We start from the raw sequence: 26,412 nt of genomic DNA on the forward strand, positions 1-26,412 counted from the left end.
GTAAAAATTATTTGCAGCACTCACAATAAAAATGAAATACATTTCAAAACTGATTTCACAAGATCAGTTTGTGAACACCTGTTTCCCCCCTCCCCCACCAGGTTAAAACTTGTTGAATAACCATTACAAATTATTTGCTCAGTTTTACTGATAAGCATCTATGGCCCATGGCTGATGTAGTGCAAAAAAAATCTTTCATGCCTGAAAAATGAATTCAATAAATGTATCTTACCTTATGTTAAACTATGACTCTAGGTATAAATTTAGTGTGTTGCAGCAACCTTTACAGTTATTTAGTCCTTCAGTACCACATTAATCTTCTCTTAATGAGTTTTGACAAAATATTCAAAATTGGTTAAATAATAATTATGTGGCAAGAAAATTATTCGAGTAAGAATTGTGTGCTGTACTATTATTATACATTTTAGAGAGGTAAAGGGACTTCAGAAAACTGAGGCTTCAGGGAGCTTGCTGCATCTGAATGTCCCTTTTATTTTGTGCATTAGAGCTTGCTTGCATTATATAAAATGTGTCAATCACAGCGTCATCTCAGGCAATTCAGTCATTTCCACAAAACCTGTATTGTAAAGCTTTCTACCCTATCTTGTCCTATGCTTCTTTGTTTCACTCACTGCATTTGGTTTTCCTCTCAACATATTGTCTGCAATACTGTAAATAACATTACAACTCAGTCATATCTAGAAAGAAACAGACACCTGAATGGGCATTGACTCAGAGTGACTTGCAAAATGTATTAGCGTAGGACTGGTATACTAAATGGCTTCAGTGAGTTGTGAAAGGGGTTGAATACTGAGATTGCCACTGGGAAAAAAATCTACTCTAACTGCTTCTGGCTATTTCAGTTATATAACAGCTAATAAACAAGCAATGCCAATAGAACGCTGAACAATAAACAAAAATACATCTTACATTTCTTTTCAATAAATTGTTTTTAAAACTTGACTAGGGGATCTCTTCAACCCATAACTTTTAAGTATGAGTTAAAAGTCGTGAATGGAAACAGCTAACAGAAGAGGTTCAGAGGGTACTGCTGTCAACACTTGTGTTTCAGGTAGAAGGCCTTGATGAGTCATTCATTTGGTCCATCTGTGGGGTGGGTTTTTTTGACAGTTTGTTCTCTGTGCCTAGACTGTGGCAGTTGGGACATGGATCCCTGTGACGTAGTGGAGGGCACCTTGCTGGTTGCTATGCTGGGCAGTGGGTTGTGAGTGACCTCCACTGGCTGTTGGCTGCAGCACGGCTCAGCAGGGCAGTGGATAAGTCATTATGCAAGGGGGCTTCGAACCTGTCTGACCAATTATCTCCCAGGGAGCGGAACAATGGGAAGAAGGGGAGTGGAGTCCTGGCTGAGGGCAGGACTGGAAGTGAGTTAGTTAGGTTTTTGGCTGGTATCATGGAGGAAGCAGCCTAGGCAATGGGCTGGGATTTAGGGGCCCAGGCTCCCGCATCTCAAGGGGGGCTGAGGCATCCTAGGTATGCCCAGTAACCAGATTACATCTGTGCTGTACTGTATCCCGGAGAAGCAATAAACTCCCTCTATTCTACTGGCTGGTGGAGTCTGTCCGTGCCACTATGGGGGTGCAGGAGACGGGAAAACCCCAATGCGCCGTCACAGTCCCTGAATAGGCAGGTGAAACAGATATTATAAGAAGTTTCTTGGTAATGGCCGTGTGGCTCTGAGCCAGGAGTTTTGATCACTGCTGGTGTTCAAGTGTCTGAGAAGTTAATCACTCCCTTCTTGTGAGATGCAAAGCTGTGCTGTACTAAGGAGACAATAGAACATCAGTCCACCTTTTATGGGGAATAAGGGTTGTAAGAGTTTGAGTGGCCTCTATACTCATTTAGAAGGAGAATCAAATCTCCTTGGAGACGTAATGGTTTGAGTAGACAGGAGAGTGTTAAACTAATAGTAGGGGAGAGTAAAAAATGAGAAGACATGAGCACTAACTTACATAACATTGAGATGTTAAGAATATTAATCAAAGATCCAAATTCCTGATTTGCATATACACTGATGCTTGTAGTCTGGGTACCGCAAATGAAATGGGTCTCATGCATTTTACAAGTTTTTAAGAAAATAATTTAACTCCATAACTGTAGTTGCAAGTCCACACTAAGGGTGTGTCTACACAGCAGCATTATTTTGGAATAATTGATGTTATTCCTAAATAACAAAGAGCGTGTCTACATTATATGCCTTTATTCCAAAATAATGTTGAGCTGGAGGACTTCTAACTCTGACTCATTTCACAAGGGGAAGTTGAAGGAAAAGTGTTCTTCCTTCAACTTCCTGCTATGTACACAGGGCCTAAAGCCAAGTTAAGCTATTTTAACTTAAGCTACTCAATTGATGTAGCTTAAGTTGCATTGCTTAATTCTATTTTAGTGCTACTGTGTAGACGTACCCTAAGTCTTTGATTTGAAAAAAAAAACAGGGAAAAGTCTCATGTCATTAATTACTTTGCACAACTGGGGATTTTTCTACACATGAGAAAATATTAGGATGTAGCAGGTCTCAACAGGTTTACTCCCCTAACATCTAGAGTGTGTAAAGTTTGTTCTTTGCCAGAGACATGAGGCTTGGGATAAAAAAAATGGGAGAAAAATGTCCTGGGAGACATGAAACTGTGATACCATCTTTGGCAGGGAGGCAGGATAAGGGCTTGACCTTATCCTTGAAAAAGACTGTGTTAGAGGGGAAGGGTATGAGGTAAGGGCCCTTAACTCTGACACACATCTGCCCAATGTGATATCTACGAAAAACAACACCTTTCAGGAAAGGTGCAGCAATGAACAGGTAGCTAATGATTCAAAGGAAGGGGATCCCATAAATTTGGTCAGGACCAGATTAAGATCCCACTGAGGGACAGGTGGGTAGAGCCTGTCCATCCCCTTCAGACCATGCATGGGATGCTTAAAAAGTGTCGTGCCCCGGGAGTCTGGATGGAAGGCAGAAATAGCCACATAACGTCGACATAACTCGGGAGTTTTGTCAACGGCTGTAAACCTCATTCCACGAGGAATAAGACCTTCATTGACGTAGTTATGTCGACAAAAGGGCAGTGTGGTCACAGGGGAAAAGTTATGTTGACAGGAAAAGCCTCTAGGAAGGACCCCTGGTGGACACTCCTGCCACAGCTTGGAACTCTATTCTTCCTGCCTGCAGCCATCTTTAAAAGGCACAGGCACCCAGGATTACCATTCTGGCAGCAAGCCAGCTACAGCCAGGACCCTGAGACCACGCAGCTCTGTCCGGTCAGGAAACTTGGAGCCATGTCCCAGGGACAAGCCCCCCAAGACCTCCCTGGCCCTTCCAGGGACACATCCCCACAGAAAGCCAGGGGCACCAAACGCTGGGCACCTTCCTGGTCAGGGCCGGAGATAAAAGCCCTCCTGGGCCTCTGGGCTGAGGAGGACTCCCTCCAGGCCATGCACTCCACCAAAAGGAGGAATGCGGACACGTAAGCCAGAATGGCAGAAGGCCTGGCCAAACAAGGTCACCACCCCCGCACACTGGAGCAGATCAGGGCCAAAGCTAAGGAGTTGCAGCAGGCGTATGTCAGAGCCTGTGAGCGCAGCTCCTGCCCCGGGGAGGCACCGCACGCCTGCCTGCACTATGAGGAGCTGGACAGGATCCTGGCGCCAGGGGAACCCCTGCCTCCTGGGAGGCTCGTGGAGTACGGGCTGGAGACCCCGGTTCTACAGCAGCTGCAACACCTGCTGGGGGACCAGGAGCTCCAGGAGGAGGAAGAAGAGGAGGAAGATGGCACCCAGAGCACCAGGAGCCAGGCACACAGACTCAGGAGGCCTCCTAGACCACCTTGGACACTGGCAAGGGAACATCGGGTGAGTGCTGTGAGGGTTCAACACATAAAGGGCAGGGCAGGGCAGGGCAGGGCAGGGCAGGTGAGAGCAAAGGGGACAGTGCAGTGCTGTGACATGTGATGCTGAGCATGGCCCGGGGTAAACGGGGTCACACCCATGGCAGCCCTCAGGGAGGGCTGTGCTACCCCCCTGTACCCACACAGCTGCTAGGCACCGCCTGTTCCTGCAGGCAGGGATGCCACATGAAGAGATGGGCTGGAGATGCTGGAATTGCCACACAGCTGCAGGCCTCTCAGCACTCTGCAGGAGCCTCAACTGCAGCCTGACACTCCTCCGTGCTGCTCGTCCAAGGGGGGTACATGGGGGGGGACACAACGGTGGCCTGCACACCGCCTGGGTTCCAGGCCACACCATGCCTTACTGAGACACACATGAGCAGCTTCTGACCCTAGCACAGGCACTGCCTGATGAGAAGAAGGAGGGCATGCCCTCTCAGGGAAAGGGTGAGCATGCATGACTGATGACTTTTCCCTCTTGTCCTCCACAGAAGGACCAGATGACCAGGAGGGGGGCGCCCCAGCTGCCCCACCACCCAGACAGCTGCAGGGAACCAGTTGGCACTGGCGCAGCTATTTAGAGCTGGTGCGCCAGCACATCACGGTCCTGCAAGGGATGCAGGAGTCAATGGAAAGGAGGCTGGAGGCAGAGGCCAAGTGCTGTCGCCAGTTGCTGCAGGAATTTGTCCAGCAGCGCCGGGACATCTGCGCTGCTATACGGGAGGCCATGGCCTTCCCCGGTCCTTTGCCTGGTCCTGTCCCTTCTCCTCAGCCTGCCTCCACTGAGCCCCAGCTCCAGCCCCACCTCCTGTTCAGCCCCCTGCTGTGGCAGCCCGCACGCACAGACGAGTAGGACAAGCCAACCCGCCAGGAGCTCTTCCTCCAGACAGCCCCCTCAGCCCTGAGCCTCCCTCCCCCCTTCCAAGTTCACATTCCCCCTTCCCACCAGTGACAAACTGAGGGACACACTTAATTTTTTTTCAAAACAGTTTATTTTCTAAGAAAAATATTTTTATTTTTCTCTGAACAATAGAGTTATTTATTTTATTTTGTTCCAAATGCAACAATTAAATTAAATACACAACAGTTTTCACCACCACCTGTCTATGTTTTCAGTGAGTGGGGAATGGGTACAATGTGTGAATGTGGGGCCAGGAGGGGCTTTTGGGAAGAAGGCACCGGGGGCATGGAGCATTCTGACATGTGGAAGGCCCTGGCGACAATCAGGGGCCTCCCTGTGTGAATTGCTCCCTCAGGGCTTCCCGAACGTGCAGGCCCAGCCGGTGGGCTTGCCGGGTGGCAGCTGTCCAGGGCTGCTCAAAGAGCCTCCCCTCCACGACAGCCCGTGTCCCCCACGCAGGGAGGAAGGCCTCTCCTTTCCTCTCCACGAGGTTGTGCAGCACATAGCATGCTGCAACCACATCGGGTATGTCGTGTTCCCCCATGTCCAGCTGCGTGAGCAGGCACCTAAGCCTGCCCTTCAGACGGCCAAAGGCGCACTCCACTTGGAAGCGAGCCCTATTGAGGCGGGAGTTGAACAGTTCCCTGCTCGTGTCCAGGTGGCTGATGTAGGGCTTCATGAGCCAGGGCATGAGAGGGTAGGCTGCATCGGCCATGATGCACGTAGGCATCTGCACATCTCCGACTGCCAGGTTCCTCTCTGGGAAGAATGCCCCAGCCTGCAGCCTGCAGTACAGGTAGGAGTTCCAGAATACGTGGACATTGTGTGCCCGGCCTGACCACCCGACACAAATGTCAATGAACTGTTCCCTGTGGTCGACCAGGGCCTGCAGCACAATGGAGAAGTACTGTGATGTACTGTGTTGATGTACTGTGTTGCTCGATGGGGTGGGGCACGGATGGGGATGTGGGTCCCGTTGAGTGCTCCACCGCAGTTTGGGAACCCCAGCCCGGCAAATCCGGCCAGGATGATCTGTAGGTCTCCGAGGCGGACGGTCCTGTGGAGCAGCTCGGAATTGATGGCCATCACCACCTGCAGAAAGGGATAAATAGAAAGACAGAGAACAGGACATTAGAGGGGTTGGCTCAGCTGATGAGAGGTACTCTTCCCCTCCCCCGCAGATCCCAAGATCCCCCCCCCGACAACCCGTCACCTACCCCCTGCTCCCCACACCATGGCACAGTGAGGCTGAGAGGGCTCCTACCTCTGCCACTCCATCCCTAATTCCCTGTGCCTGGTCCTGACTGCCCCCTGGACTGTCCCCTGAGAGTGACTTACCTCCATCAAGACGGCTCCGACGGTAGACTTCCCCATGCCAAACTGATGCCCCACAGAGCGGTAGCTGTCAGGGGTAGCCAGCTTCCACAGCGCAATGGCTATGTGCTTCTCCAGGGGGATAGCAGGCCGCAAGTGGGTGTCCTGGTGTTGCAGGGCAGGGGCGAGCCAGGTACAGAGCTCCCGGAAAGTAGCCTTCAGCATCCGGAAGTTTCAGAGCCGCTGGTCATCGTCCCACTGCTGCAGCACTAGCCGGTCCCACCAGTCCAAACTGGTGTCCAGCCTCCAAACTCGTCTCTCCAGAAACAAGTTGAGGGGAAAGGGCAGCAGGGCTGCAGTGTGAGTGAGGGGCTCAAAGCTGGGCTCAGGATCCAGCTCTGCTGCCAAGGTCATCATGCTCTCCTGAGCATGAAGCAGAGCTTCCAGCAGCACGGTGTGGGGCCATCACCCGTCCAGGGGCAGCTCAGGCTCCATGGCCAAAAATGCCAAAATAACACACAAAGAAAAGAACAAAAGAAAAGAACAAAAATACAAACTAACAAAAAAACTGCAGCAGCTTTGCTTTCCCTGTAAAAGGTTGGCAAGCCAGAAGCAGGAGCAGAGCTACGGCTGTCCAAGAGTATCCCTTTAAGCACGCGTCTCTTCAGAGAGCATGCAGCAGTGCCTGGGCTTTAAGGCTGCCCCTGTGACCTTCCAGAAGCACTTCCAGGTGCCTTCTTCTGTCGACAGAGCGTCCCGCAGCCTGGACGCTCTATGTCAACATAAGTTTTGTCGACAGACTCTGGGCCAGTCTTCAGAGGATTTCCTGATGTACCCTCAAGTCCATAGGCAGCATCGATGGAAAGGCACCACCCAGAGCCTCATCTGAGGGCCCTGGCCAGAGCCTTGCCTGGGGATGAGGATGAGGAGCCCTTCAGAGGGGCATCCTCTTGATTACAGGCCTGAAAGTTCACCTGGCAGGCCTCCAAGGAAACCACTGTTGAGGCCGGGTTGTGCGTGGGACACTGATCTGCAGTGGCAGCCAGCGCCCTTCAGTTGGGAGCATGTCTAGCCATAGATTCAGGCTTCTCAAGGAGGGGGTAGCAGCATAGAAAGCCCCAACGGCTGGCCAGGTGGCAAAGCTGGCACCATGCATCTTGCCAGAGTTGATGCAAGTATCAAGGAGGGTCCTGGTGCTGACATCGGTATCATCATCTCCGAAGTATATGCTAGGGTCAGTACTGGTACGGGTGCTAGTACCAATGTCGGTGCTGCCACCACAACTGGAGCCAGTGCCGGGACTGAGACTTGGGCCAGCATCAGAAATGGTGCCATGGCTGTTGATGGCGATAGTGCTGGAGTGGAAGTTGTGGGCACCGGAGTGGAACTGTGATGCCCCCTTGGGACTGGAGCCAGGGCAATTGAGATTGGAGCCTTGGCCCTGTGTTACCAAAAGTCCTTATCCCTCCATGAGGTTGGCACCAGGGTCAGGGACGAAGTCAGTTTGATCAGGTCCTTCGCAATCTCAAAGATATCGGGCATCAACAGCTCTGAGAGATCTTCCTTCGGGCTGAAGTCCCAGTGCAGGATGGTATGGAGTCTGCCTAACCTCAAAGGTCTGGGGGCCAAGCCCTCTGATGCTCCATGCTCCTGATGAGGGCAAGGGCACAGTGTCGACACATGCTGAGACGGAGAGTGGCCCCTGCTCAGCCTCCATTACTTCTATGGCACTAGGGATTGAGTGTGGTGCCATCATCTCGGTGCCGGAGATGCTCTGGAGTGGCTGGGTGCCTCGCGCGCAGAGGTTGATGCACTCTGTATGGCAAGTACGGGGTCCAAGGCCAATGCCGAATGGAGAGCCGCCGCCATTTGCAGAATTTTAAGGCACTACTCACCCTCCCATTTGGTTCGTCACTTGAATCCCCTGCAAATCTTGCAGGACTCTGAAAGGAGGGCCTCCCTGAGGCACTTTAGTCAGGCTTTGTGGGGATCCCCACAGGGCATAGGCTTTGAGCACTTGAGGCAGGGCTTGCAGCCTTGGGGCCTGGGCATGCCCTGCCCCAGGCACGAGGAGTGCAAAGTGAGTCTCTGCACCAGAACAAATTACTTCACATTAAGAACTATTTACAGAAGATAAGGAAACAATCAACAGAAACTCTAAGCTAAACTAAGAAAGCAACGAGTTGAGAACTGCTAAGAGGCATTTGCAGAGCATGTTCCAATAACCATCACCGGCAGTAAGAAGGAACCGAGGGGGTGGAGGGCCAGCAGGGATATGTATGCACCGATATATTGGCGCCACTCCAGAGGTTAGCATGCACACTAAACCCTTATCCTCAGCTCCACCCCAGACCTAAGATTCAAATGAAGCATGTACATTTTCATTTTATTAAAAAAAAACAGAATTAATTCAGGTAAGGACACAAGCAACACTGGGTAAATCTTCTAGTCTAAAATAAGAGAATATATTAAATAAATTCTCTTTAAACTTTGGGAATATTTCAACTATTATGTATAAAGTTCTATATTTGTATAGTTAGGGTATAATAAAAATGTTACAGACAACATGAAAATGTTCATATTATATATGCCAGTTCAAGATATTGTGTAAACTGAATCCATGAAATATATATAATATATATGACAGTTACATACCTTATGTATAGTCACACCTGGGGATATTTCAGATTGATCCCCTAGAAACTGTGTCCAAATTAAAGTAAGATAAGAGTAGCATTAACCCAATGTTGGATAAAGGAATGCTCATTTAACAGGCAACAGCCTTCAATCTTCTGAGCTAAATAGCCACAGTGTTATTTTGTTATGATTACTAATTTAGAACACAGTCACGGCTAGCAGATGTTTTCTTCTTGGTTGTCAAGCAATTAAAGGATGCTGCTGCAGCTGAATTTTGCACCTGTACTATAAAATGACCAAACTGGTTCCTCAAACCTTTTGACTCCTAAAAATTGTGCCAGGGATCATCATGAAATCAATGTTAGATAGATGTGTCCATAACAATAGTTTAATGAAGAATTACTGGCAGATGATACTTAATCTTTTGTTGAGGAGCGGCTGTATAAAAATATACTGGATTAGGAAGGTCTCCTCAATTGCTAATGTCAGAAAACTGAGATTTTATGCTTTATTTCAGAAACATTATGGGTTTTTTTCTTTTCATCTGTCAGATATTTGACTTTGCATTCACTAGACAAGGGATTTGAAGACAATCCCATTAATATATTGGATCCCCCTCCCCAATATTTGATGTAATTATACATTAAATATTTTGACCATCTAGTTTTGAGGAGGAAAACATAAACAAAAAAGTTTTGTTTCAAAGATAGCATTCTGAGTTTTAGGGACTAAATGATGAAAATTGGTGCCACAGAAGACAAATGGTATGCTTGCAAATTTTCTGTGTGCCTACCAAATCTTGCACTTGTTTGTGTAATCAGTCATTGCTACATGTGAATGAGCAGCCAAATCCTAAAGACTGTACTATGGTAAAACACCCAGTTAGGAAAATGAGAGATTTATCTAATCAAAACATGAGTGAGAATTTAAAGATTTCACATCAGGTAAGTGTACATCTAAACCAGTGGCTCTCAACTTTTCCAGAAAACGGCACCCCTTTCAGGAGTTTGGATTGTCTTGCATACCCTAAGTTTCATTTCACTTAAAGACTACTGCTTACTAAATCAGACCTAAAAATATAAAAGTGTGACAACCCACTATTACTGAAATACTGCTTACTTGTTCATTTTTACTATACAATTATAAAAATCAATTGGAATATAAATATTGTACTTACATTTTACTGTATAGTATACAGAGCACTATAAACAAGTCTTTGTTCCTATGACATTTTAATTTGTACTGAATTTCCTTGTGCTTTTTATGTAGCCTGATGTAAAACTAGGCAAATGAGGTGATGAACCTCCTGGAAGACCTCTGTACTCCTTGGGATATGCTACTCCAAGTTGAGAATCACTGATGATTCTAAACTACCCATTTGTTAATGAAATTACTACCTATGGATTTTTGTGCCTGTTGTTAAATGCATTTGAATGCTTAAAAATAGTTTCTGCAGGCACACATTTATATCCATCCTTTTGTGGTTGTACCTATGGTGCTCACATTTGCCTTTCATGTCTAAGAAAAAACAAATGTCCCCTAACCTCTCTTTAAAACAAAATAAATACCACCAAAACAGATTGTTCTAATTTAATGGACTGTGTAATCATTTGTCATGTTTATGTACCATAAAAGTAATTCATTGAACAGTTTATAAGACAGAGGACTATTAGGAACATGGAAATGTTCTCCTCCTCAAAGTACCTGTATCCTTTCAAGCTAAAGTTAAGGCAGCAGTACCAAGGCAATGGAACACAGCGCAGGACACATTGTCATTTTAAGACTACTTCTTTTATTATGCCAGATAAACATTCGCTAACATTTCTGTGTCCAGTCACAGAAAACTGATTTGGTATTCATTAAAACATCCATCAAAGATCAAAATAGATTAATTTGCTATTCATGATGTTGCCACATGCACATCTTCAGGGCTTAGAATGTATTTTGGTATTAAATGATACTAGGAGGCTACACCCCTGTTCTCTGTGCTTGCTAACCCACACTGGAGGGTTTCTCATCTAATCCAATGGGGAAGCTGCCTTCAGCTCTGCTTCTGCTTCCGGGTCTGAGGCCCCAATGTTCCACAATCCAGCTGTGCTGCCACCTGCCTCGCCTGCCTGGTGCTCTAGCCTCATGGCCCTCTCCACAAGATTAGAGCACCAGCACCAGGTTCCTGTGGAGGAGAGGAGGGCAGGAGAAAGCCTTGAGGCTCCACGCCAGATTCAGCTTGCAGGGAAGCACATGCTCGGTGCAAGCCAGATCCGGCATGGAGCCTCAAGGCTTTCTCCAGCCCCGCCCCTGCAGAAAGCCGGTGCTGGCACTCTAATCTTGGGAAGGGGGCCTTGAGGCTGGAGCATCAGGCAGGCGAGGCAGGTGGCAGCCCAAGTGACTGACCTGAAGCAGGCGGTGGTAGTGGTTCCCTGCTGGGTTCTGGAGTGTTGGGGTCCCAGACCCGGAAGTAGAAGTGGGGCCAGAGGTGGCTGGATGGGAAGTGGCAGGGATGAGGAATCTGAAGAGCTTGTTAAGTACTTTGAGGCTGTGCTGGCCACAGGTGGGAGTTGGGGCAGGAGGCAGGGCAGGGAGCTGAAGCCACTTCCCGAAGGAGCCCTGGAACACAGCAAAGAGCCACCACTGCTAGAAGCAGGGCCGGCCCGTGAGCCTAGGCGAGCTAGGCAGCTGCCTAGGGTGCTGCTGGCCCGGGCAACTGATAATGACATCATGGGGAGCCATTGACGGCCGTGCAGACAGGGGAACCGATTGCACCCCTCCCCCGCCTAGGGCGCCAGCTGCTGCAGCCGGCCTCGGGCTGCTCCTGAGTAGAAATAAAGAGGAGAAAGCAGCCACCAAAGGTTTAAGCTAAAGAAGATAGAACTCTCTCTCTCTCACACACACACACACACAGACAAGCAAGCAAGCAAGCACACACCCCTCCATTCATTTACTCATTCACACCCATTCATTCCTGCTCTCAGGCACTCACACACTTACACAGACATATAGGTTGCTGAAGGAGCCAAGGCATGTGGATCCTGGAGGGTCTGTCTACTCATCATGGCTGGGGAAGCTTGTCAGGAGAGAGACACTGGAGAGGACCTTCTCTTTATATAAGCAGTCCGCGACTCACTAGTGGTCCATGGCCACCTCCCAGGTGGTCCACAGCTCATGCACAGCCGCCCTCCTCCTCCACACAGCAGGGAGCCCACACTTTGGCTCAAGCCTCATGGTCTCTGTGCAGCTACAGTCTGGAGCACCAGCTCTGTTTTCCCACTCGGAGAGTGCACAGGAGGGCACAGCATAGCGTAGGGGCCAGGGCAGCCCAGCGAGAGCAGCAAGAAGCATGGAGCTTACTGTGGGGCCCTCTGCTGAGGTGCTGCAGGTAGCCAAGGAGGCCTTTTGCTGTGACAACTTCAAGCTGGCAGCCGAGATCTATGGCTTGCAGCTAGCCAACCTGCCACAGCCTGAGCAGGACCTCTGCCTGCACTAGGGGGATGCAATGGCCTGCACCAGCCACATGGCCAAGGCCTCACAGTGCTGCCACCCAGTTGGCCCACCTGTGGCCTGAGGAGCTGTGGGAGCTGACTGAATACCTGATGCTCAGCCTGCACAAGAAGGCACTGCACCTGCCGCGCTGGCCCACCAGTGGCTCCAAAGGGATGGGCGAGGTGCTGGGTGATCCTGCCTGCTCCCACCCGCCAGCGCTGCTTAGCTGCCCCTGTGCTGGTGGCTGCTGTGCAAACCGGTGACCCAGTGCAAAGCCCAGCACTGCGGCCACCCCACCGATGTGCCTGATCCAGCCTTCCCTCGGATCAACGTGGTGCTGGTCAACCTGCTGGAGAAATGGCTGAAGACGGAGAGTTGGGTTGCTCAATGACTGCAAGGCTTGAGTGGTCATGTGGACTCCCCACTGCATAAGCAGGGGGCTGAGTTCCTTCCCCACCCCACCCCATTGGGCGAACAACAGTGCAGTGACGTGCTGTCCAGAGGCTTTTCCCACTGCTCCCATTGATCTGCCAATGGTATTGTCAGGGGCAGTGCTTGGGAGGAATAGGGGCACAAAACCAGGTAAGCATCCACCCCATACCCAAAACCCCACATCCCAACCCCGCCTCACTCACCCATTGTCCTCCTACCAAGACCCCGCACCCTCAGCTTGCTCCTATTCCCTTCCTTGCTTCTGCATCCTTCCTCCTAGCCACACTTTGCACCCTCCCTTGCTCCTGCACCCTCCCCCCATCCAGACACCCTACTCCCAGCTTGCTTTTGCACCCTACCTCCTACACAGACCTTGCACCCTCACCCCATCCCAATCCCACTCACTGGCAGCCCTGTTCCACACTACCGGGGACACACCAGTGAGGGTAAGAGGTTTTTAAAGGAGTTTTTTTGCTTCTCACTTGTGTGGTTCCCAACTGATTTTTCTGTGGGTCAGTGGCTCCCGATCCAAAAACACTTCCCCAACCCTTCCATAATTAAAGAAAACATGGGAACCGTTTTTGTTGGACATAAATTAATATTTTACTTTGTTTAAAATGAAAGCTTGATGAACTAACATGAGAAAGATCATTTAATCTGTTTAATAATTTTAATTAAAGCATTCTCCCTAGCTGCAGTACTAGCAAAATGGCTCGGGCTTAATTATGTAATTAACAGTGAGTGTCCATTAGCAACTGGTGGTCCACAGAAAGGTTTGCATTGAACCCGGTGGGCCACAGGCCAAAAAGTTCGAGAACCACAGGTGTAGAATGATATTGTTGTTTTTGTTTTTGTCAACAGAGCTGGTGACTGCTAGTATCCCACAATGCCTGCCCTGATCACTCTGCTCAATGTTTTGATTCTGCTGCCTTTCAGGCATATGTCCCTCCCCTTTCAAAGCTCTGAGAAGCATCTGACAGCTGAGTGAGCTGCTCCTTTTTGGGAACAGAGACCAAATCATTGAAATGCTGTTGTACCCTGCACTAGGAACAAAGCAGAGGGCAGACGCTTGCTGTAGGGAATGTCTGGGGAGAAAGTCTACTGTGCTGCTTTGTTATTCCTCAGAAGCTCAGAGCTACTCATGTTGTCACCCCTAGCAGCTAAGGACGCTATTGGAGAACTCAAATGAAATCCTAAGAGGCACATGTACACTGCAGCATTATTCAGAAATAACGATTGTTATTGCGAAATAACAAGGGAATCATCCATGTGGCAAGCCTGTTATTTCAATAGGCTCCTTATTCTGGAATAATAAATCCTCATTTCACAAGGAATATTGCCTATTTCAAAATAGATATTTCGAAATAGGGTGTGTATAGACAAAGCACCTGTGTTTATTTTAAAAAAAAAAAAAAGCTCCCTAGGGCCTCTTACAGCTTCCCTAGTGGCTGTTCTGGCCACACCCATCATAAGTCTATAGTTCCCCCTTTCCACGCAGGCTTTAAAAGTGCAGCCACAGGGGAAAGTTCTTGTGGCACAAGGAAGGCCCTGACAGCCCTGTGCTATGCAGCAGGACCCATTTGTGATACTGTGGCAGACCCCATGCTTCCAGCAAGCCTTCAACAGGTGCTAGTGAGCCAGCAGCCAGCTCCAAAGCCCCTGCCCGGGGGCAGAAGAGGAGGGAACCATCTTGGTCTGGTGCAGAGATCCTGGATCTTATTGAGGTCTGGGGAGAAGAGACTGACCTCCAGGATCTCCACTCCAGAGGAAGGAATGTGGACATGTAGGCCAGACATGAGAGTTAAAAGAACTAAGTCAGGCCTACACCAAGGCCAGGGAGCGGAGCTATGTATTATGAACAGCTTCACTGCATCCTGGGAGTGGCTGTCAGTCCCTTTCCCCGCTCTTGTTGTGGACTCCGGGCTGAACCTGCTCATCATCAGCCCCCCCCCCCCCCCCCCCCCCGCCGGAGAGCAGGCCCGTTGATGAGAAGGAGAAGGCCAGCACTGACAACATGCTCACCAGCCAGGAGTTCATCCTTTCCCTGGAGCTGTGCCCCTCTCCTCCCTCCCCCCGCCCAAGGTTGTCTCCCAGGGATTGGATGAAGTGAGGGAAAACTCATCAAGTGAGCTCCATGACTGTCCCTAGACACACCGGGGGGGGGGGGGGGGGCAGTGGGCAGCGAGGGGCTCCACACTCCTTGCTCGACCTTCTCAGCCTGGGCATTGCACAGTAACACCCTACCCAGCAAGCAGTGTGTGCCGCTCACACACACCTCCCCCAACAGCCTCCCATCTTTGCCTTCAGAGGGCATGGATATAAATCCTCTCCCTGTGGGATACCACCAGTGGCAGACCTGGTAAACGTGCAGCATAGAGGGAAGCCGAACTGCCCCATCTCTCTCTCTCTTGCCAGCAGGCTCCTGGCCTGGCCGGCACCACCCCATGCCTACTTGTCCCCAGGACGTGGGGTAGTGAGGCTCCCCTGAGACATCTGTGCCCCTGCAGGAAAGTGCCCACTGTCTAGGCCACAGATGGTCTTGCTGAAAGCACATTGCCTTCATCTGAACTAAGACCATTCAGTGTGAGCTCAGAGCTGAGGGCTAGGCTTCAGGCACAGTATCTCCTAGGATGACTGCCCTTTTTGCTGACTTTCACAGCTGGGCCAGCTGGGAATGGGGCACAAGCCACAGCTCTCACACTAACCTCCCAACCCTGCAAGACCCGCAGGAGCTGGTGATCCTTTGAGGATTGCAAGAGGGAACACATTGCCTGCCTGCATACCCTGAATCAGTCTGTGGAGCAGCAGGACCAGAGGTTGGATGCTGACCTTGAGCTGCATCGCACCCCCTGGCAGGAGCTGTCACAGCAGTCCCAGAGCATGTTCATGGCTTTCACCATTGCTGTCAACCACCTGGTGGCCACCATTGAGTGGTCCAGCAGCCACCCTCCTCCTTCCCCCGTTTCTGCTGCCGCACCTAAACCCACTCCTGCTCCTGCTCCTCTGGCTTCTGGTCCTTACCTCCCCCCATGGCCACCAAGATCCCCGCACATGAGCTGGTGGGACCACCTGAGGTAAGTGCCAGTCCCAGCTCCATCCCTGAACCTCTCCTCCCCACTTCTTCTCCTTCAATTTCGTTCCTTCCCCTCTCAGGTTCTTTCCCCAGTCTCTCCCCAGTTACGTTTACCCTAAATAATAATAAAAAAGTGTATTCTTTCAAAACAAAAAGTGTGGTTTATTGTATCTTCAGGGGAGGGGAGAAGAAAGGGAGGGCCAGGGAAAGGAGCAGTGGGGGAGGAAAGACACAAAGGGGCAATGCAAAGGCCCCTTGTGGGGAAGCCCAGGGGAGAGTCTCACAGGAGGCCTTGGCTGAAACTCTTCCTCGGGGCCTCCCAGATGCACAAAGACCCCTGATATGTCTGCCAGATGGCAGCAGTGCATGGGTGTTCAGAGGCCCTGGTCCTACCCTGGCAGGAATATCTTCCCCTTGTTCTCACACAGGACATAGCAGGACACAGCGGGCCATCTCCACCTGGGGGATGTTCTGCTCGTCGAGGCCTAGGTGAGTGAGGAGACAGTGGAACCTCCCCTTTAATTGCCTGAAGGCACCCTCCACCACAGTGCAGGCCTAGCTGAGCCTGCCATTGAAATGTTCCTTCATGGGGTCTAGGTGTCTCATGTAGGTTGCATCCCCCACAATTTACATTGGCATGTCCATGTCCCTAACCCTGATGGTGTGATCAGGGGAAAAAGTGACACTGTGCATCTTCTGGAACAGGCTGAAATTCCTGAACATGTGGGCATCATGTGTCTTCCCCTACCATCCAATGTTCATGTTGGAGAACTGGTCTTGGTGATCCATGAGGACCTGCAGCATGATTGAAAAGTTCCCCTTCTGGTACATATATTCAGAGTCCCAGTGATCAGGGATCTAGATAGGGATGTGGTTGCCATCAATGGCCATCCCTCCCCCTGCAGTTGGGGAAGCCCATGGTGGCAAAGCTAGTGACAAGGGGGTCGGCGTCACCCTGGATGATGACCATGTGCATCAGGATAGTGTTGATGGCCCTCACCAGCTGTAGAATGATACCAACAGAGAATCACAGGTTTGCCCTCAGGAAATCCCTGGACCCAACTCCCTTCCCAAAGCAGGAGCAACCCCAACTTGTCCATTCCTGGCAGGGCTTTGTGAAGGCAGGACTGGAAAATCTCCAGAGAGGGAGAATCCACCCCCCCACACACACACACACACTTTCCCAGGGAACCCCATTCCATCAGTTCACCATCCTCCTGGAACAATTGTAAGAGAGTTATACCTGCATGAGCATGGCCCCAACAGCTGATCTCCCCACATTGAAGTGGTTCTTGGCAGACCAGTAGCTGTCCAGTGTGGTGAGCTTCCAAATAGTGATGGCAGCCTGCTTCTGGATGAGGGTGGCAGATTGCATGTGGGTGTTCCATTGATGGAGGGCAGAAGTGAGCCACTCACACAGCTCCAGAAAGGGTCCTTCTGCATTTGGAAGTTCTGGAGCCATTGCTGGTCATCCCACCATTGCTCCATGATGAGCTGGTCCCACCAGTCGGAACTGGTATCCTGATGTCAGAAGCAGCAGTGCATGGTGTGCAGAGAAGGGCAGGAAGGGTCATGCTGCATGAGCAGCACATGGAGAGAGGAGAGGAGGTGCCCTGCAGTGAGCTGTGGGTCCTGTTACTGCAGTGCCACATGGGCAGCCTGCAGTAACTGCACCAGAAGGTGTGGCATGAGGTCTCAGAACTGGCACGTGCTTTGCAGCAGATCTGGCTCTGTGACTACAGTGCTGTGGCATATGCAAGGGAACCCAGAGCAGGCAGAGAGATGAGTTTACTGTTCTCAAGGAGGTAGGAAAAGGTGAAGAGACTGAGACACAGCTGTAGAGCGGAGTCACTTTAAGCATAAGCCTCAGACAGCCTCAGGAAGAAGCTACAGCTACAGTGATTGCTGTCTTGATGCCTTGCCTGAAGTGCTTCCAGGAGGCTTTAAATGTGATACAACCTCCAATCAGTATGGACACGTTATTTTGATGTAGCTCGGTGCTATTTTAATGAGGCTTTCCAGTGTGGATGCGCTATTTCAAAATAGCTATTTCAGGAGTTATTATTCTGAAATAGTTTATTTCAAAATAAGTACATAGTATAGACATACCCAAGATATACAGGGATGAGCTCTGCCTTCCCACAACACCGCACTGTGTAATATATATCCACTCATATTGTTGATGATGGCACCCTCCCGCATATACATGATCTGTCAACACAGGGGGCAAATGTGAACAACCTCTGGCATTTTTTATTTTGTTGACTTTTGGGTATTGACCTAAGTTTTGTCAACAAATTTGGTTGTGTAGACTTAGCCATGTTTAACTTTAATCATATACTTCAGTGTTCGTTTGTTTTTTAAACAGGACTCGAGAACAAATTTTCTTATATAATCTGACCAAAACTAAAAAAAAAAAAAAAAAATCATCTGAGAATTATTTTAAATCTCAAAAAAGTTTTCTGTTGACATATGTTCCTGAATCTTTCATATTCTTTGCACGATGGCATGAGAGATATTTTTCTTCAAAGACAGGCAATTTAACACTATCCAGAGTGCAAAATGACAGTAGCTTACATTTTTTGCAAGAAAAATATGTTTAATTCTCAACTTGTCTGGATTTGAATAAAATATGGGTTACTAAATCTTTATGAGCAAAATATTTATTCAACTAGGAAACAGAGAAAAGAAAGTACTCACACATAACTCCAGTTAAAAGCAACCATATTATGCGAAAATGTATCTTCCTATTTCCTGACATTTCATTGCATTTTATAGCTGTTTAGTATCAATAAACTATAAGAGACAAACTTAATAAAATGAAGACTAAGCCCTTATGCTAGGGTGTTATGGTTTTGTTTATGCTTCATTTTAAACAACTGTTGTCATAGCTATGCTATGTAATGCATAATGCTAAAAGTAAAATAAAAAGTAAAAGTTTCACAGAAAAAAGAGGGAGGACCATGCTAAAGTAAATGAAACTACTAATTAGATTTTAGATAAATGAAAGCTAATTGAGAGTAATAAACTTTTTTCTAAATTACTGCAAATGATACTGATAAGATTTACAGAAGTGAAAGGCTCCTATTAATAACTTTTATTAATTACAGTATTAACTAGTTAGTTAAAGCTAGTAGTGGGAGGAAAATATTAGACCTTAGGGAGGTGGAGAATACCAATTTTTCAAAACTTGGACATTTTTATAGATCAAGGTTAGACAAATTAAAACCTCAAAATGCAAACTGAAAATAAATCCACATTTTTCAGTGAAACATTTTACCGTATTAAATAATATTTTTAGTTTCCCCAGGGTGGGTGACACACTTGCCGAGTCCATGGGCAAGATGAATGGAGGACTGGCTCTGAACTCCTGGAAGGAATGGGACCTCAGGTAGAAGCAGTGGGGCTGGAGGCAGCCAGCCCTCAGAGTCACCCGGAGCACACTGCAGCACTGCTCCGGTGGTGATTTAAAGGGCCTGGTGCTCTGGCTGCCGCTGTGGCAGTAGCAGCAGCTGGATCCCTGGGCCCTCTTGAATCACCAGACCTTGTGGCAATTATCCTTTTTTATACCTTCTGCCAGTGGCCTGAGTTTCCCAGTTTGAAACAGTTCAAATTAATTATAGAAGAAAGATAAAAAATTATCAAAATGTAAATGAAGTATTTCAAAATTACTGAAACAAAATATTTTGATTGACCTGAACCAAAACCCTTTCCAGACTTTCTGTTCACCCATGTTTTCAATATATCTATTTTTTCATCCCAATTCAATCTTTTCTATCTTAAAAATGTTCAACCCTTTTCCATAGAATTCTAGTTCAAATGAAAAATAGAAGTGACCTGCTTCGATTAACAATTTTAGGCCCTGACTCAGAAAAAGATGTACCTTTCTGGTTCCCCCACATACTGATGATTGCGGAGAGCACTTAGTAGCTTGGCAGAAGCTGGTTCTCTGGTCACTTTGCTACTCATGATCTGCAAAGTGTCCATTGCATGGCAATAGTAGCCAGTCATCATTGGGACCAATGCAACTATTTGTAGATATAAATTTAATATGCACTGATACTAAGAAGAGGCAAGGTTCTCTCTGTGTGTGGCAGGTGTATGAATGTGCTTCTAATATTGTGTAAGGATGTGGCTTTAGAGAACAGAGGTCATCCTCCATTTTGTAATACAGGGAGTCTGGACTGCAGTGGATGGAACAGATTGTCCTGGGGCTGCATCTTGCAGCAGCTTTGACTGTTGTGGTGGCTAATAACTAGTAGAGCCTATAGACCTCACAAAGAAAAGGTCAGAGAAACCCAAAGATTGGAGTTGAAATCCTGGATCCACTAAAGTTAATGGCAAAGCTCGCACTGATCTCACTCATGCTTTGTTTTGGATGCTAATTTCACACAGAGGACCTAGGTACTTCCCAGACTGGCCGTACCTTTTTTCAGGTTGATGCTAGCCAGTATCAGACTCCAGATTTGAGAAGGGCTTGCAAATTGCTTGCAGTGCTGTGTTTCTCCTTTGGATAGTATGAGAACAATACCATCCGCCCACCTAGCCCAGCACCCCGTCTTCCCACGACTTACATAGCTTAAGTCATTTCAATAAATCACTTATTCAGAGTGGGCTATTCACAATTCAATGAATTTAGGTTACTTAGGATAACTTACAAACCCAAGACTCCATAGAAATATGTAATTTTTACTTATAGGACACCTCAAATATGGGTTTTAGTTTAGGCAATCTGAAATTTGATTAATTCAACACCATTTGTAAATAAATTTTGATTGATAGATTGCGTTTTTCTAAATATTCATTTTAGTAATCAATAGTAATGTTAAAGATTAATAAAATAAATAAAACACTATGTTATAGTGTTTCAAAATGTAAATTAATGAATTAAAATCGTTAGGAAGTAACAAATCTAACCATACGATCATAAAATCGTAAGCGTATGTAATTTTACACTATTCTGAAGAGGTGTTTTTAGTACAAAATAGATAAAGATCAATAACACAGGTCTTTGTCAACTTGCTACTCAATTTCATCCCAAATTAACAGATCAGTTACAGTTCACCCAAACATAATTTTAAATTTGGAAATATAGAAATGTGAATAATTACTGAACTAACAGGGTATCAAATTGCCCTCCAGAAAACTGATACTGATAATCATAGTTAAATATTTTCCTTTCATATGTGCATACACGAACAGCACACATCAATACTAAGTATGCACTTTGACTCTGTTCATGAAAACATATATGCATGTATTTAATGTCAAGAATGATAAATTCCCCTGAAGTAATTGGTGCTATTCATGTATTTAATATTATTTAAATGCTTGAGTTTTTTACTAAATCAGTGCCAATATGTGGAATGAAATAGTCCTACCACAATATAATTTGTGCTTAATGTGTCGTATTTTTATAGAACAATGAGAAAACATGCCATTTTATTTGTGGGTTTATGTATTTGAACTTGTTTACAGTTACTGTGGGGTTTACTCCCAAAACTCTGTTTAGCAAGTCTTCACATACCAATACATTGGGACATACTAGTGTCACTCAGAATTTCAACCAGTTCAATCAATTTTGACCGTCATCCATTGTGTCCTGTTTTCTCATACACTCTGGTATCACGGAGGTGCACCATCCTATAATTTAATTTCGTTCCCTGGCTGCAGTTTCTCTCCTCTGTAATGTACAAGGTTGGGGCGGGGGGCATTCTGTAAAGTCTGTTTGCATTCATTGAAGGTTTTATAACTTTTAAATCGTTCATGATGCAGCAACATAAAGCAATTTCAGTCATGTTTTCTAACAACCTCAGCTTGGTTCAGCTCCAGGAGGATGAAAGAGCCGTATAAATCTTTAATGTCTTACTATCCATTCCTGTTTGTTATCACTAGCATTTATGAGGCTGAATTAATCACTTTTCTGAGGTGTGTGTCTGTGTACTTCTAATTAAGTAGTTAACAAGCTTCTATGGTCATTCAGTTCCTTATGATACTTTTAGATTAGGTTTATCATGAAGATTTTCATTCCACTGGCTTTTTAAAATGTACACATTAAAACATGTCATTTGAACTTCGATATAACCAATAATAAACATAATTAATTAAGGTATCAAAGATCTGTTCATTAATCAATAATAATTATTTAAAATAAAATGAATTTGTGGTTATGAACTGCAAGCAACAGTAATACTCCTTTTAAGACTAAAGTTATACTTGTTATTTCAAAGTTTTCACAATATTTCTGTAGAGTTACACTAAAACTTTTAATCACCTTCTTTGTTTATGTAAGTTTGAATTCCCTTCAAAAGGTTTTATGTGATTGCCTGAATTTACCAGCTAAATATACTATTAAATATTTCTTGCCGGAATCTTCCCTTTCCCTTTCCATTGCAACTATCTTGACAATGGTACCACTGTTTTATCTCTAGCTACTGCTCCTGCAACCTTGAAATGAATTATGAAAAAGGAAAGTTCCTTTTTCACAATTGTGCCAGGAGGTTATTTGCTTTCCAAGGTTAATGTGGACTAGAAAAATCCTTCCATTATACACATTTTTTTCAGGGTTTATCTTTTCTTTCCAAATAACGTTCTTTCTTCGAGAATACTTGATTGATAGAAATGTGTATGTTTAGATGTGTCACTTTCTCCACAGACTTACAGCTTCTAAGGGCTTCCAATAAGGGAGTGGATCAAGCCATCAAATATTAAGGTTTGTAATTCTTTTGTAATTCATTCTTACTATGGTCTTGTCTACATTACAAAATTGGGTCAATGTAAGCTATCTTGTGTTAAGCTCATTTTGGAGGTGCCTACACTTAAATTTCTCTCTTACTGATGCAAGCCCTCCATTACAGTGATGTAGTAACATCAACTCATTGAGTCACAGTTGATGTACTGAAATGAACACAATGCAAGTGTAGATACTATATTGCATATGTTAAAATAATAGTCCTCTAGAAGCTGTCTCACAATGCCTGGCACTGACCTCTATGACATAGATGACAAAATCAGGCCGGGTGGCTGCAAGAGGGTCCTGGAAAGCCAATATATTATCCCTAGAATGTTAAAGGCCCTTTTCCCTCCAGGCTGAAAAGGGGTTTCCTCAGGTCAATTAGCGACACCTGAATCCAATTAAGTGTTGCCATAAAACCCTGTTCTCTGGGGATAGAGAGAAAGACAAGCTGCTGCCGGGCTAGTGGCAGCAGGGAAATAAGCTATTTTACAGTGAGAGTTTATTCTCCTTCACACAGGTGTATAGCTGATGTATTTCTTCCTTTGTGATAGGACACTTTCCCATAACTGTCAGCAATAGCTTCAGCAGGCACCACTGCAGCACGCAGGCCAGAAGCATACAAGACTGGGTGACTTTGAGATGCCAGCACTAGCTGCATTCTCTGTGCTTTTGTCACCCTTAGGAGTGAGATATGAGACAAATTCACCACTTCTTTTGGTGCCTAAAATCAGTGTTGTTGCCCTATACTCAGTTTCGTGCAACCAAGCAATTATATCCTCATTTTCCTCACCCTTGACAGCAGGAAAAAGAGAGGGAAATACACCCAGACATAATGTCTCAAAGGGGTAGTCATGTTAGTCTGTAACTTTAAAATCAATAAGTAGTCTTGTAGCACACATCTGAGGAAGTGGGTTTTGCCAATGAAAGCTCAGGATACCATACATAATGGAGCACTTCTGGCAGCACACATAGATGCTGAAGACTTCTGTGAACCTATAACAGGAATAGGGAACTTTTTTCAGTCAAGGGCCATTGACACATAGAAAATACACTTGAGGACCACACACAGAGAGAAGCAAAAACAAACAAACACACAAAATCACTCTAGTGGACAGAAACCTCAGTTCCTTCATTTCAGCCCTGTGGGGCAGAAGTTGAGGCTTGGGACTTTCAGCCTATGCCACTAAGACTTGCCAACAGGCCAGCTCAAACTAAGCGGGGGACCAGATCTATAGGTTCCCCATCCTGATCTATAGTTTCAATAATACTTTCCTCACCTCCCTTTGCTGTCAATTGAGAATTCCATTTTAGCACCTCCCTATGCACCTCCTCAACATTCAATGTGGCATCTGGGGTTGCTTCCCTCCCCCTACCACTACATACCAGAGGACATTAAGAACAATCAAAGCTTTGCACAATCTGTCCTTGTTAAGTTCTGCTCCATAAATTTATTACATTTTTTTCATGTATTTGGTTTTTACTCACACCGAATTTTTGCAGTGTTTTCATTGCTCAATAAAATCCTACTGTTTGGGAAATAATTCATCTTTATTAGTTCCCTACATATGTTGCAAAAATACTACTGGGATTGAAAGCACCCATTCACTTGTTATATTACAATGTGACAACTCAGAGGATCACTGACAAACATGATGAAATAATAATAAATATTATATCAAGCACTACAAAATTAATAGGTGCTTAACGGTGCTAAATTCATAGATGCACACCAAGCACTACACAGTTTCTAACATGCTCCAAAAAAAGAGGGCCAGATAGCCCAAAGTACATCACAATGCATTATTATGGCTCATGGTTGAAATTCTTTTTTAAAGCCTTCCTGAGTTGTATAACTTCATGTTGAGCTCTTCTAATAATCCTTGTGTCTAGTAGTTCAAATTCAGTTGTCAGCCGCTCCACCTCCACCCTCAACCTAGATGGCAACTTTTCCTCCTTTGTTTCAAAGATTTTATGCAGAACACAGCAGGTAGCTATAACTGTTGGATTATTTTTTCCCACAGAGATCCAATCTGGTGAGTAAACTTTGTCAAACTTCCTTCAGTCTCCTAAAAACACATTCAATGGTCATGCTTCACCTGCCAAGCCTGTAGCTGAATCTTTCCTTGGTGCTGTTGATATCAGGGCCGGATTAAGGTGGGGGACTAGCCAGGCAGCTGCCGGGGTGCCAACCTATGGGGGCGCCCAATTGCATCTGTAAGGTGCGCAGCGTGCCGGGGGCAGGGTTGCATATGCACTGTCCACCGGGGGGCGGGGCTGCACATGCATCGTGCGCCCGCTGCCTGGGGCACAGGAATGGCTCGAGCTGGTCCTGGTTGGTATGGCTAGTGTATCACTAACTAAATCTCTTAAGATTACTACTGGCAATTCAACATGGCCAGTGGTCAGGAAAGGAAGAACTGACTTACAATTTCTGAAAAGCCCTATGTCCTTAAATGTATCTTCCCTGACCAGCCAACACTGAAGTCCGTGAAGTGTCCCTGTGATCCACCAATGCTTTCAACACCATAGAAAAGTAGCTCTTTCTGATGATGTACTCTATAAAAAGGTGTCCTAGTGCATGCTGTGTTTCAGTCCACGGACCACCAGGCAAATCAAAAAATTTTTGTAGATCACCTCCTTTTTGAGACATGATAAAAAAAAGCAAACGACAAACATTTGGTTAGAAATGTATTTCTTACTAACAGATTTTGGGTGCCTGCCCATGCCGTGTGACTTTGCACAATGTTCCTGTGGACCACCGAAAAAGTCACCATGGACCATCAGTGGTCCATGGACCACCAGTTGAGAACCACAGCTGTATTGGAAATCCATCTGCCATGTCCTGCACATTGCTGAGAGTCATAGTTCTGCATAGCAGAAGATGTGTAATGGCTGTGTACACTTGCATGACAATAGCCTCACAGTGGATTTTCCAATTCCAGAGTGATTTCCCCCTTACTGGTAACAAAGCAGCACTGCAATTTTGGCCTAGTGAAGGGTGTAGTGCCATTGTATTTGTTATGTCCTTCTGTCAAGGCTGTTCCCCACTCTGGCACTCCATGTGCAGAAGGTGGGGGTTCACAAGAAACCTTAAAAATACCTTGCCTCTTTAGACTTCGGCTTAAAAGCTTCCCAAGATCACATGCCTTGGGAGGTAGCTGCCACCACCAAATAAAACACCCTTTCTTCTTGAACCCAGGAAGAAGCATTTGGAATTTTTTCTGGAGGGGTACCCCAAGCTCTTTTAACACGAGAGTTTGAATAAAAGGGAAAACAATCTGTAATCTCTGATATCTGACCTCTCAGTCTTAGGCATGCATAAACAAGCCTCCTATTATCTTCCAGGACACTAATCAAATAATTACTTTAAAAAGGATGATTTTAATAACAAAACACAAAGATATACTTGATAAGCATTTGGTTTCTAGGTGTTACAGACCAACTGATAAAAAAACAGATTAAAACAGAGAAATTGTATCTCTGGAATATATCTTAAAACACAGTGTTTGGGGAACGGGAGCACATGGACTTAGCAAACAACAAAACAAAGAAAATAACCTGATTGTGACTAGACATTTCTCTCTCTACTTATAATCCATGCTTCAAGGTCCAGTCCATTTCCATACCCAATATTCTTTGAAGGGATGGTAGTTCATCTTGTTCCCCCAACTCCTAGCTTAAAATGCTCACAAAGGAAAACAACAAGCAGATATATCTTCCAATTCAAATCTCAATACCCTCCCATTGGCTCTCCTGGTTCCCTGCCAACACCCCCTAGCTACCTGAGTTTAATCCTTTAATTGCTGAATGCTGAGATGTTCAGAAAAGGCCACCATCACACTCTCATTTATAGGGAAGTTAGTATTACTGTTTTTGTTCACTGTGCACATTTGTTGCAGTCTGTGAGTACATGGAGTAAAATTATGACTAGCTTTTC

This window comes from Pelodiscus sinensis, chromosome 2 (genome assembly GCF_052426305.1).
Source record: "Pelodiscus sinensis isolate ZL-2025 chromosome 2, ASM5242630v1, whole genome shotgun sequence".
Taxonomy (NCBI): domain Eukaryota; kingdom Metazoa; phylum Chordata; order Testudines; family Trionychidae; genus Pelodiscus; species Pelodiscus sinensis.